This window comes from Mercenaria mercenaria, chromosome 19 (genome assembly GCF_021730395.1).
Source record: "Mercenaria mercenaria strain notata chromosome 19, MADL_Memer_1, whole genome shotgun sequence".
Taxonomy (NCBI): Eukaryota; Metazoa; Mollusca; class Bivalvia; order Venerida; family Veneridae; genus Mercenaria; species Mercenaria mercenaria.
Genome location: NC_069379.1, coordinates 27,053,644 through 27,065,083, shown reverse-complemented (window position 1 = coordinate 27,065,083; position 11,440 = coordinate 27,053,644). Strand labels below are relative to the sequence as shown.

Here is an 11,440-nt window from a genome sequence, read left to right as displayed (position 1 = left end):
AAATACTGCAAACAAAATTGTCACGCACACAAACTTGTTCTAATATGAAAAATGGCCAGTTATGTCATAGAATTTGGAGAGAATGTAAAACAATTGCAGACAAAATAGTAATTTTAGATATTTTTGACCTTTTGACCTTGCCTACGGCCTTGCAATGACCTTGAGTGACCTCAAAAATATAATATGTTTTTACACATTGTTAGTTTAAATACTTGTATACAGTTAAGTTACAGGGTTTTTCTTCATAAATTATTTACATCTTTATTTTTAAATTTACCTATAAAATCTTAAAGTGGCGGCCATCTTGGACGCCATCTTGGATTTCTCGGTCCGCACCAAAAATTTGCAATTTATGCCGGCAGTCCGATAAACTTCAGACCCTGCCTAACATTTTGGTATATGACATGTTTTGTAAAATTTTGTGGCTAGGTTACTCATTAACTAAGCCATTAATTAGGTTTTGCTGCTCTACTATAAATACAATCTTGCAAAATTTCAGGAATTGGTAGAGCGACTGTATTACATATAATTTCAGAACTTCATCAGGATATATTTTTAGTCTGTTCACTGTTGTTTTTACGATAAAAACGAGAAAAATTCCGAGTTCAGGACACAATCTTTATTTAATGCAACATATACATACTGAAATGTAGTAGAGTCAAAGAAAACACGCTGCTTTTCAGAAAGGGCACAGGGTAAACAAAAGAAAGGTAAGTATGGTGTTCCGTTTGGACCATCAAGATTTTTATTTCTGAACCCCATATCCACGCTGGTTAGGCAAAACGACAGTGCTTGCGTTGTTACGTCAGACCGAGCATATTTGACCACCTTGCGAAAACATGGCGAATTTTAACCACAATGTTCAGGAAAAGCTTATTTTTTCATTGTATTTTCTGTTGTATGCACATTCCACTTAGTGTACATGACTTAGTTCTTTAGATCAATTAATGAGCACTGGGGCACACTGTATTTCAACATAGGCATCGGCAAAACTAACCATCAACGCACTCAGTAGTCAATTAGTTTTCCATTACTTGCCATTACTTATCTATATATTGAGGGAATCCATGCTTTTATTGTCTTTAAAACAAATATTTCAATAAATAAATGCACCCTCTGATCACAATGTAGGTGTTAAACAGTTCATTGTTTGATTACATATAAGGTGCGAAGGATAAGCTATAGAACAAGTACAATACCTATTGTTATGGACTGTAATAATATATAACATTATATATATAGTAAAACAAGCAGGTCTGAAGGATCAAAAGTCCTATTTCAGCATTTTAAAACTAAATCCTGTGCAAAATTTACCATTCTACAATTCTACAGTACTGCCGGGGGCAACTCAACACAGTATGTTGTAAATACTATGCTTTATTTTTTATGGTTAACAAAACTCAGGATACTTATTCTATTAATTCAAGAATAGTCTGTTATTATGTTATACCTTATATGTTCACTGTATAGATTAGTATATAATTCGCATCTAGTTTGGAGTATAGTCAAGATGGAAACACTGAAAACCCATTTTGGGATTCCTTCTGGTATATCTGGAAACTGCCGCCATTACCTGACATTTATAAGTGGCAGTTTTAGAGGAACTTCCAACTTCAGACCAAACAGATGCAGGCTTAGTGGCTTTGATGATGATCAAATGTAACTAAGACAACTGAGAAATTTTAGATCAAATATTTGACATAAATAAACGGTCTCTAAAATGTTTAAATATCATTGTAATGCATTACAATGGCATGTTAATGGTAATAGTAATGCACTATCTTCAAAATTGATGTAACTGTAATAAGTTAATCTCACTGTTGTAATATGGTAATGGTTATGCATTACATTACCAAGCAGTTGACCCCCATCAGTGATGATGGTATAATTTATAGAGAAATTAAATGACTCTGAACTCCTTCAGTCTGATCTGGAAGCTGCGGGTAAATGGGAACATAATTTGTTGATGCATTTCCATCGTGATAATTGTAACATCCTTAGTATAACACAGAAAAATAATCCCATCCAGTTTAATTATAAACTTTACCATCATACTCTAGAAAAGGGCATTACCAACTTTTAGTAACATCTCGAAACCGATAAAGCGGGACAGATCTACCTATCATAAAAATCAATAAAACCAATAATCCAATATCATCGCTACCGGACGGATTCGTTGATTTCCGTACTAATTGTTGTTGTAGTAACACGGGGGGAAAATCGATAACATCTTTGGTCATTATCTGATGCATTTACGGGCGGGCGGTTTGCTAAACGATATATTTGAATTGAAATGAAGTTTTGATAATTATTAAAGTGAAAATCGGAACAAGTCGAAAATTTATATAATACTTTAATTGTCAAATAAAAGTAATATTTATGAATATGTTATCTAAAATATTTAGAAATTGTTACATTTTACACTTCGAACACATAGATTTACTTTCTTTTTTAATACATGAAACATCATGCTAACGTATATCTATGTACAGAAAAGAAATATTTACGCACAAGAAACTGTCTGTAAATAAAATAAATATTCAAGAATATGAATATGTTATCTAAAATATTTAGAAAGCGTATATACATCCTCTATACGCGCTTTCTTTCGCATATTATGAACATTAGAATATGAGCTTTTGATTCTAAAATATTTTCAAAATTCTAAACCACTAACGTTTTTCAATTTTCATCGTAAAAGGTAGTAAAAACAGCAAATTCTCATGTATTTCCATAACATAAAGTTTGTCAGTAATTAAGTTTTGAAGCCTTCATAAGAAATATACCATTTTTTTTCAAGATATCTAAAAAGTATTTTTGTTGTCGAACGATCTGGAGGCCAGTCGTTTTAAGGAAAAAGAAGTATAGAAATAAGTCTTATACTTTTAAAGGAAATACTTAACCCTTACCATGTTGGACACGACTGGTTCTTCCTTTGTAATCAGTGTAGATTATGATCAGCCTGCACATTCGTGCATACTGATCATGATCTGCACTGTCTGCCATTCAGCCAGTAAGGTTTTTGGTATGCACCCTTTTCATAATTAATAGTACTGTCCAAATTGAAAGATAGACAAGTTCATTATTGTAATTTAGCATGGTAAGGACGAAGTTTCTTATATCGTGTCTAAATAGAAATATCATATTTGCGTGACTTGAATAGGTACTGCTGACAAATACTACTAGAACATTAAATAACAATAACTTCATCAATATCTCAATTTTAGAATAGCAGACTTAACTAAGTAATAACTTAATATTTTTCGTGAAATTTGGGCCAGGATCTATACTCAGTAAATATTTACGGAACAACTCTGTTAACGACGTGAATTCTAAATTTGTACTGATTCTTTCTACTGTCATACGATTCATGAAATAAGGGTAAAAATCGTAAAAACAAATTTCATGAAAGAAAGGGAAAAGACTATATAAAGACAGAAGAAAGTGAAAGACATATATTACAACGCAAAAAAAACATAAAACCATAAAAATACCTATCACTTATAGTAAGTGTGGTAATATATCTTTTATGACCCGCCTTGAAACAACACTGACCGGATATTGTTTACCCCTAGGCAATATTGTAATACACAAAAGTCAAAGGGTAATTTTAAGTTATTTGTTACAATTAAATCAAATAATAGATATCGCAATTTTTTTAAAACGAATGATTAAAGAATGTACCAAAAACATGCATTAATTTAAGAATACAGAATAATATATACAAAGGAGGTTCGGAAAGAAGCAGAATTATCAGTTCATCAAGGCTATCTTTCAAATTAACGTTTGGTCATATTATGAAAAATAGAAAATGATTTAAAAAATAAAAAAATATTTTAAAAAATCCTATATGAAGAAAAAATGATGACCGCGTCGGAGATCGGACCCGGACCGCCGCGGCAAAAAAGTCTCCAGATCCTTCGGCAAAAAATAAAGGTAACTGGAAATTAATAAATTAATCGTCGTTATATTTCTTAAGAATGCTTTGAAACTCAATTACTGACAGACTATATTTTACGGAAAGACATGAGAATTAGTTGCTTTAAGTATATTTTGCGTTTAAAATTAAAAGCATTTGTATATTTAATGCGAATTGAACACTAAATCCTCCCTAGCGTTATTTTAAACGACAGCGGATCTAGGTTTCGGCGTTTCTGAGTTCAACAATCAATTTGTTTTAAATTGTCTAATTACAATTTCTTTTTTTTTTTTTTTTTTTTTTTTTTTGTCAATGTGAAGTTGCTTACAATTTATAGGCTTTGAGCTATAGCAATTTGTACCCACAAAGTCAGACTAGCAGACGACAATATTTTCCGTAACAGCTTCCGAGTACTTACGGATGACGGCGGAAAAAGCCGGAATATTTTAAGAAATGTTCACTGTACACACTAAAATGCAAAAAGGACCAAACAAACCATTATAAAATTTAAAACAAATTACACATAACGAAAACTGAATAATTTTTCTACATTTTTAGGGGTATCGAAGTTTTGATTTTTTGCGGAAAATATCTGATTTTATCTGTTATATTTGAAAAAGTCAGTTTCTTTTTACCCGTTTCCTACAGAGTCTATATGAACTGAGGTGGGTCCATTTAAAGTCAAAAAGGACCAACCAAATATTAAAATAATTTAAAAAAAAAATATTCATAATATCCGGAATAAATTAAACTTTAATTTGCGGGGTATCGAATTTTTGATTTCAAAATAAAACTTTTTCTATTTAAGTTTAAGTATTTTTTTCCTTCTTTGTTTATATAGGCAAATTTATCGATTTTCCAGTAGATCGATGTTACTAAAAGTTGGTAATGGTCAGTCATCAAAGTCTGTCACTTCAGAACTTGAAGTGGGGCAAGCAAATAAACTCAATAAATAATAAAGCAAATCATTCTCTTGGTTTTCTGCGTAGAAATTAAAAAAAAACTCTTCTAAAGTGAAAGAACATCGCATATAGGGCCATAGTAAGACCAAAGTTAGAATATTCATGTACTATTATGGACCCACATACTATAAAAGCCATATAGATCAGACTTAGAAAGTTCAGAGAAGGGATGCCAGATTTGTCACAAATCGCTAGATCATAATACAAGTTCAGTTTCTGATATGTTAACAAATCTAAATTGGTGATCGTTAGAGATAAGAAGAACTACAGCCCGCTTAATAATATTCTATAAGAGTGTCCATCATGTAGTAGCTATATATCCAGAAAAGAATTTATTAATTCCAGCTGATCAAAGACCAAGGCATGGTCATGGTAACATATACAACTTCAGACAAATTGGCACATCCAAAGGTTCTTATAAAATTCAATATTCATTTTTTTTTCTAAAACAGTAGTCAGCAAGTCAGTGGAACATGTTGCCCGCTGCCGCACACACAGCAGACGCAGTTAACTCGTTCAAAGCTTTTGTCATTGTGCCTGTCCTACCTCTAAACAGCTACCAGTGTATAAAGTTTTAATGATATAAAATTTGGAAAGTTTTATCGAGTGGCTCTTTAAAACACTTAAAAAATTATTCAGCGCCTGCACATAATCTTCAAAGTGATGAAGGAATGTAGTATCTAGAAAAAGAAAGAGATGACCGGATGTTGCCGTTTTATATGAAACAAAGAAGAATCCTTCAACCTCTACTTTTCCCACACTTTAGTACATTTAAGCCTACACCGTACACTCTAGACGTTCCGGACGGGATTTAACGTCACTTAAACGAAGTCACAAATATTCAGGAGAATAAGTTTTATTTTCTTGATATAATCTAGAGAATCTACATGATGATTATATCTATGGCAGTGCATTTAATTCTTTGCTTTTATTTTCACTCCTTTGATTAAAAGCCAAATACAGACCTCAACAGTGTTGAAAACGAAAGTCACGTGCAATCTCGCGAGATAAAATCTTGCCAACAAAATGGGGACGAAACATTTTGACAGCAGTGCAAAGGCCTGAATGATTAAGCGTATGTTAATATGATAATAGGTAATGAATATTCTCCAGTTCCTCCTCTAAGCAGTGTAAATTTACATTTCTGTAAATAAGTCCATGAGTAGCATACACAAATTATTTCGTAAACAAAAATCGGTATATTTCTTGCTAAACAGAATGTGTATCGTACTCAAAGATACTCGAACCAAACGAACACTTGCAAAATTCGTGAGCGAATTTGTGTCTGTCTGTCAGTAATGAAAAAAAGTATATAATTGTACTGTATAGTGGTGATTTTAATTGTCCTAAACTGCACCTGGAAAAATAGTTTTCCTCTTAATTTAGTTAACTTAGTAAAAGTGATGCCATTATTTTGAGTATATTCCCTTATAATATTGCAAAGAAGTATAAAATACACAGAATGGCAACTGGCTGTAATCTCATGTGAGCTCGTGTCAGAGCGTGATTCAGCGTTATTTTACTAAAAACAAACATCGGCGAGCATGGAGTTACAACTTGTACCTTTAAAACTACATTTAAAATACATGTTAGCTTCTAAAACAAAATTAGTTTAATGAGAAATGGTCTTAAGACACGAAGTACAGGGTTTTTTTTGCCATCGAAAGAAGCGTGGTCATACGGTGTTAATTATTTTACCGATGAATAATTGCTTTCGCATACAAAATGGCGCGTGGAGAAAGCGCCACTTCCGGTAACGAGATCTCGTTTTTTTGTCACGGGAGGTTGGCGAGATTTGCTCTATATGCCTTTCAAGTTGCCAATCTATTTATTTTTATAGCTCTTTGAATATTGGAAGTGTTTAGGGGTGTGGATCCGTACCTCTAGACAGATCAGTAAGGGGTTTTCTAGGGGTACGGACTTCCTTTTTCTAGAGATTTTGGGTTATGTATATTTTAAATTTTGTTGAAAATGAAATGAAAAATAAGACTTAACCAGTGTTCACTTAAAAGTTGGGTCTAAATGGTTTACAGATACCAGCGTTCACCGATTGTTTACCTTCTCTTTCAAAACCTAAATAGCCGAGGAACTCCAAATGAATACACTGTTCCGTGCCGATTAGCTTGTTGTAAAATAAACTGTGGATAACATATATTATTAAATGAGTGCATGTAACCCGTAAATGAATTATATTTTGAATTCAGCAGGAAAAAATGAATTAAGCATAATAATATGCACAAATTTATTTTGTTATTTAACAAAATATAATGATAATCGGCACCAAACTGATTGTTTAATAATCAACTAACCGACATTAAGTAAAAGAAACTGTTTGTGAAAACGGCCCTTGTATCTCGTAACGGCTACCAAATGTGTGGAAAACATAAATACCCTAAAGGTTAATTATCATTAAAAATAGTTTTTTCCCCAACATGTTTAACATTATTTTGTTTAATCTTTACATCTTTTTTTCTGCCAGTTGGAATCCTCATGTTTTTTTTGTGTTCCTCGGTTATTTACTTTTCGAAAGAAAATGTAACAAATCGGGTGAACGTTGTTATCTGTAGACCATTTAGATCCAAGTTTAAGGTGAATTCTGATGAAGTCTTATTTGTTATATCATTTTCAACAAAATTTGAAATGTAAAATGACCCTTAATCTCTAGAAAATCGGAGGTCTGTACCCCTACAGCCCTTTTTTTGTAAATTTGGGGAAGGGTACCAGGTCCCTTTTGGAGGGGAAATTTACGTCGCGAGATCATTGTTTGGAGGAATATATTTGCTGAAAACTGGTTAAAATCAGGACTGAAAATCAAAACTAATTTCATTTTTTTTTGCATGGGGAATTTTTGGCCAAGGTGGGGAAAAAAGTATACTTTTTAGACTGGGGAATGGGGCCGAATTTCGGCCCTAAAATCAGCTTAAAAAAAGGCCTGCCCTAGAAAACCCCTATCAGGATTGTCTAGAGGTACGGATCTGTACAGGTTCTAGAGGTATGGATCCGTACCCCTAGACACATGCACTTCCTATAATATACACTTGACCTTTTAGTAACCATCCATCTCTGAAGAAGTATTTGTGTCGGATTGATTGAGACTGATGTGAGGTATTCATCCCAGAATCAAGTTTGTTAATTGTAAATGATTACTAAATCTATTGCCTGGACAACATTTAAATATAACATAATGATGCCTTTTAGAGAGGGAATGGGGCCTTGGAAAATGGAAAAAAGCACTGTATTATTGAAGGGATGTATTTGGAGGCTGATGGAAACTGATACAAGTACATAATAAATTTGAAGAGGACATATAGATTATTTTTTAAAAACTTCTTAGATGAGGGCATGAGAAAAGATGAAAAAGTCTGTGCATGTTTCTCATCCATTTATGTAGAACAAAATAGCACTTCATGCACATGATCTAGGCTTCGCTCAAAAGCTCTACATACAGAGCTTATGTTAATTGTTTCACAAAGCGACGGTAAATAAAATTTACCTATCTAGGCATCATAACCTTTACCCTGCTAAATTTCTAAAGTAGACTGCTTTATCATTCAATTTGGGCAGTTCCATTTATGATTCAAAGGGGTGTTCACAGAAAATTTACTGACTGACTAGTGAACAGTGCAAACCATGATCTTTGTCAGCACTTGCCGCAATGCTCAGGGCTTAAGCTATGCTAAGATTTTAGGGAGAAGTCACTTCTCCCTCAGGTAAGATTAGGGAGAAGTGGAGAGATTTTAGGGAGAAGTGGCGAGATTTTAGGGAAAACGTTGAAAGATTTTAGCACCATGACATGCAAGCTGAAAAAGGAACTAAATATGCTAAAATCTCTCCACTTCTCCCTAATCTTACCTGAGGGAGAAGTGACTTCTCCCTAACATTACTTTTTTATTATTCCCTGTCTTTGTTTACAAAGTCTATTAATTTAAAGTAATTAAATAACAAATTCACTGAAAATGTCAGTGATTCTGTTTTCTTAACCTTGTGAATCTAATGTGATTAAACTGCAAATTCAAGTTTTTTTCACTCTTGCAATGATTGTCCAAACCAAGAAAACCCTTTAAATATGAATACAATTAACATGATTAAAAAAAGTTAATTCCATATCTGCAAAAAAAATCAAGCTCCCAGTGCTATTGCACTCAAAGTCAGTCACTTTAAATAACAAGTATGTGAATTAAATACATGTCAATAGCAGTGACATCACTATGACATCACACGGAATACACATCTTCTTTGATCTTCTGGTGTCTCTATGATACGCTGGTGTCGGCACACATTAAAAGAAACAGTTGTCAAACAGGTTTTACCCAGTTTCTGATGACAGGTGCCAAAAATCTGCGTAAGCTTCAGTTACGTTATTTTAGTCACAGAAAGTGTCAGTGATAATATTATGTTTCTAAAGTTTGGGTTTTGAAAAATACGAGTAAAATTACGTGGATTTAAGGAAATTACTCGAGCTAAACACGGTAAGAAACTTTCTAATGGTCAAAAAATAATGTGGAAGCTTATGTAATATAAATCCCTACTGCTTTGTTTATCAACAGTCAGTTTACAAAACAAGTGTCACCTTCGCACTTCTCCGTAATCTGAAGTAGGCGGAGCTTAAATTATGCCATCATGTATTACAGTCAAGTGTCAACAGGCCGATAGCGGATAACTGGAGGAGTGTGGATACAAAAATCGGGCGACTTGAATTTCGCTTTGATGTTAGATTAGAGCGAGGTGGGGAGCTACAAAGCGACTATTTCGCTCAAGTCGCTCCCTAGCTCAAGCCCTGATGCTGGCAACAGGCTAAAGGTTATTAAGGATATATTAGCATACTCTATTACTCTAATATCTGTCAAAAATCTTGTGACCAAAGCATCCATTCTGCAACCCTCTGCTTAGAAGGTATTATAATTAACAGTGACATCTTCAATCTTTGCTCCTTAATTGCTATAGGTATGTTGCCAGAAGTAGGTAACATATATGTATCTGGGATTAAATTATTCAGAATAACCATAGTTCTAATGATTCAAATAGTTCTGTTAGAATTCTGGAAATAAGGATTTTCAATTTAGTATTTAGTTACCAAGTAGTTCAGACAAAATTGAAGTTTGGAATTAAATTCTTAACCCTTACCATGCTAGACCTGATTGATTCTGCCTTTGCGACCAGTGTAGATCATAATCAGCCTCCACATCCTGATCATGATCTGCACTGTTCATTTAGTCAGTATCTTTTTGGTAGTCACCCCATTTATTATATCACCCCATTTATCAGTATTGGTACTGTCCAAATTGAAAGATGGACAAGTTCATTATAGAAATTCAGTAGGGTAAGGTTTAAGTATGAAAATTAAAGCACAGGAAAAAGACCTTCCTGTTGTTAATTTTCTGTATGTATTTTTCAAAATCATTTAATTGTTTTCCATTGAAATATTTTTCCTCATCAATAAGTGTTTAAGGATGAAATTTTGGTTAGTTCTCCTTTTATAAATAAGCCTACCACTTGTTTGGAACTGATTGTTTGACATTCTGTCAGAGAAAGTTACAGTTATAGTCTGACCAAAAGAAAATTTCTCTGACTGGTATTTTTATGATTCATAAAGTTTATATTCAATAACAAAAGACATTCTAAGGTTGGCAGTTATTTACAGTAACTGATAAGTCAAAAGATTTATTACATTTTTGTCTAACCCACTTGTGGTGAACGTTACTTACTCGTCACTTTTGGTGGATTGGTGTATGTGCGTGGGTGTGTCCATCCAATTTTGTCCAGACGATAACTTTTACATGCATGGACCAATCTTGCATGAATTGGTCAACCTCAGTGAGAAGAAATGCCATGCACAAACCCATGTTCCCATCTCAAAGGTCAAGGTCACAGTTGGAGGTCAAAGGTCAAATTGAACTTTGTCCAGAGCATTTCTTCTTCATGCATGGTGGGATTTTGATGTAACTTGGCATGAATATTCACCATTATGAGATGGAGTGTCATGTGCAAGAACCAGTCCCTAGGTCTAAGGTCAATGTCACACTTAGACAGCTGGCGGGCTCGACATTCTGCCCGTGGGCATACTTGTTCATCAAGAGAAATAATTATTTTGCCGTTTTGGAATGTATGGTTAGTTATGTAAATGTCTGGTTTCTTGTCTGAGATATTTCAAGAAGGCACAGACTTCAAAATTTGCCTGACATGTCAGATGATAAGACAAATTTTGCATTTTTTAGCCTGTATATAATGTACATATATTGAAATTCAAAGGAATATTGTGGTAAGAAATCTGTAACAGGATATATCACCATTAATTCTGCTACACATTTGATATATAAGGTACTATTTTTAGCTCAGCTATTCGAAGAAAAGGCAGGACTGTAATACTCGCCCCGGGGTTGGTCTCCCTATTCCATTCAGGTTAAAGTTTTATGGCAAGCTTTCCAGTTTCTCTTGTTTCTCCTTAACTATTCCGCACATGTTACCTTCCGACTTCACATAAGTACATGTAGTCATGGGGCAGGTATTCTAAAGGTTAAGGTCACTGGGGATCAAATGTAGTTCCCGTAATAGTTCTGAT

The 11,440-nt window shown here is 33.7% G+C and overlaps 1 protein-coding gene across 2 annotated transcripts in view; it reads left to right on the top strand.

Annotated features, from left to right (window-relative positions):
• The first annotated feature begins 5,714 nt into the window (after nucleotides 1–5,714).
• Nucleotides 5,715–11,440, top strand: part of LOC123542746 (alpha-1,3-mannosyl-glycoprotein 2-beta-N-acetylglucosaminyltransferase-like) — a 45,850-nt gene continuing 40,124 nt past the window's right edge. The window contains exon 1 of one of the 2 annotated variants that reach the window (XM_045328733.2): nucleotides 5,715–5,976. The gene's annotated coding sequence lies outside the window, so the exon portion shown is untranslated. The remainder of the gene's footprint in view (nucleotides 5,977–11,440) is intronic. The other variant, XM_045328732.2, reaches the window with a different exon arrangement.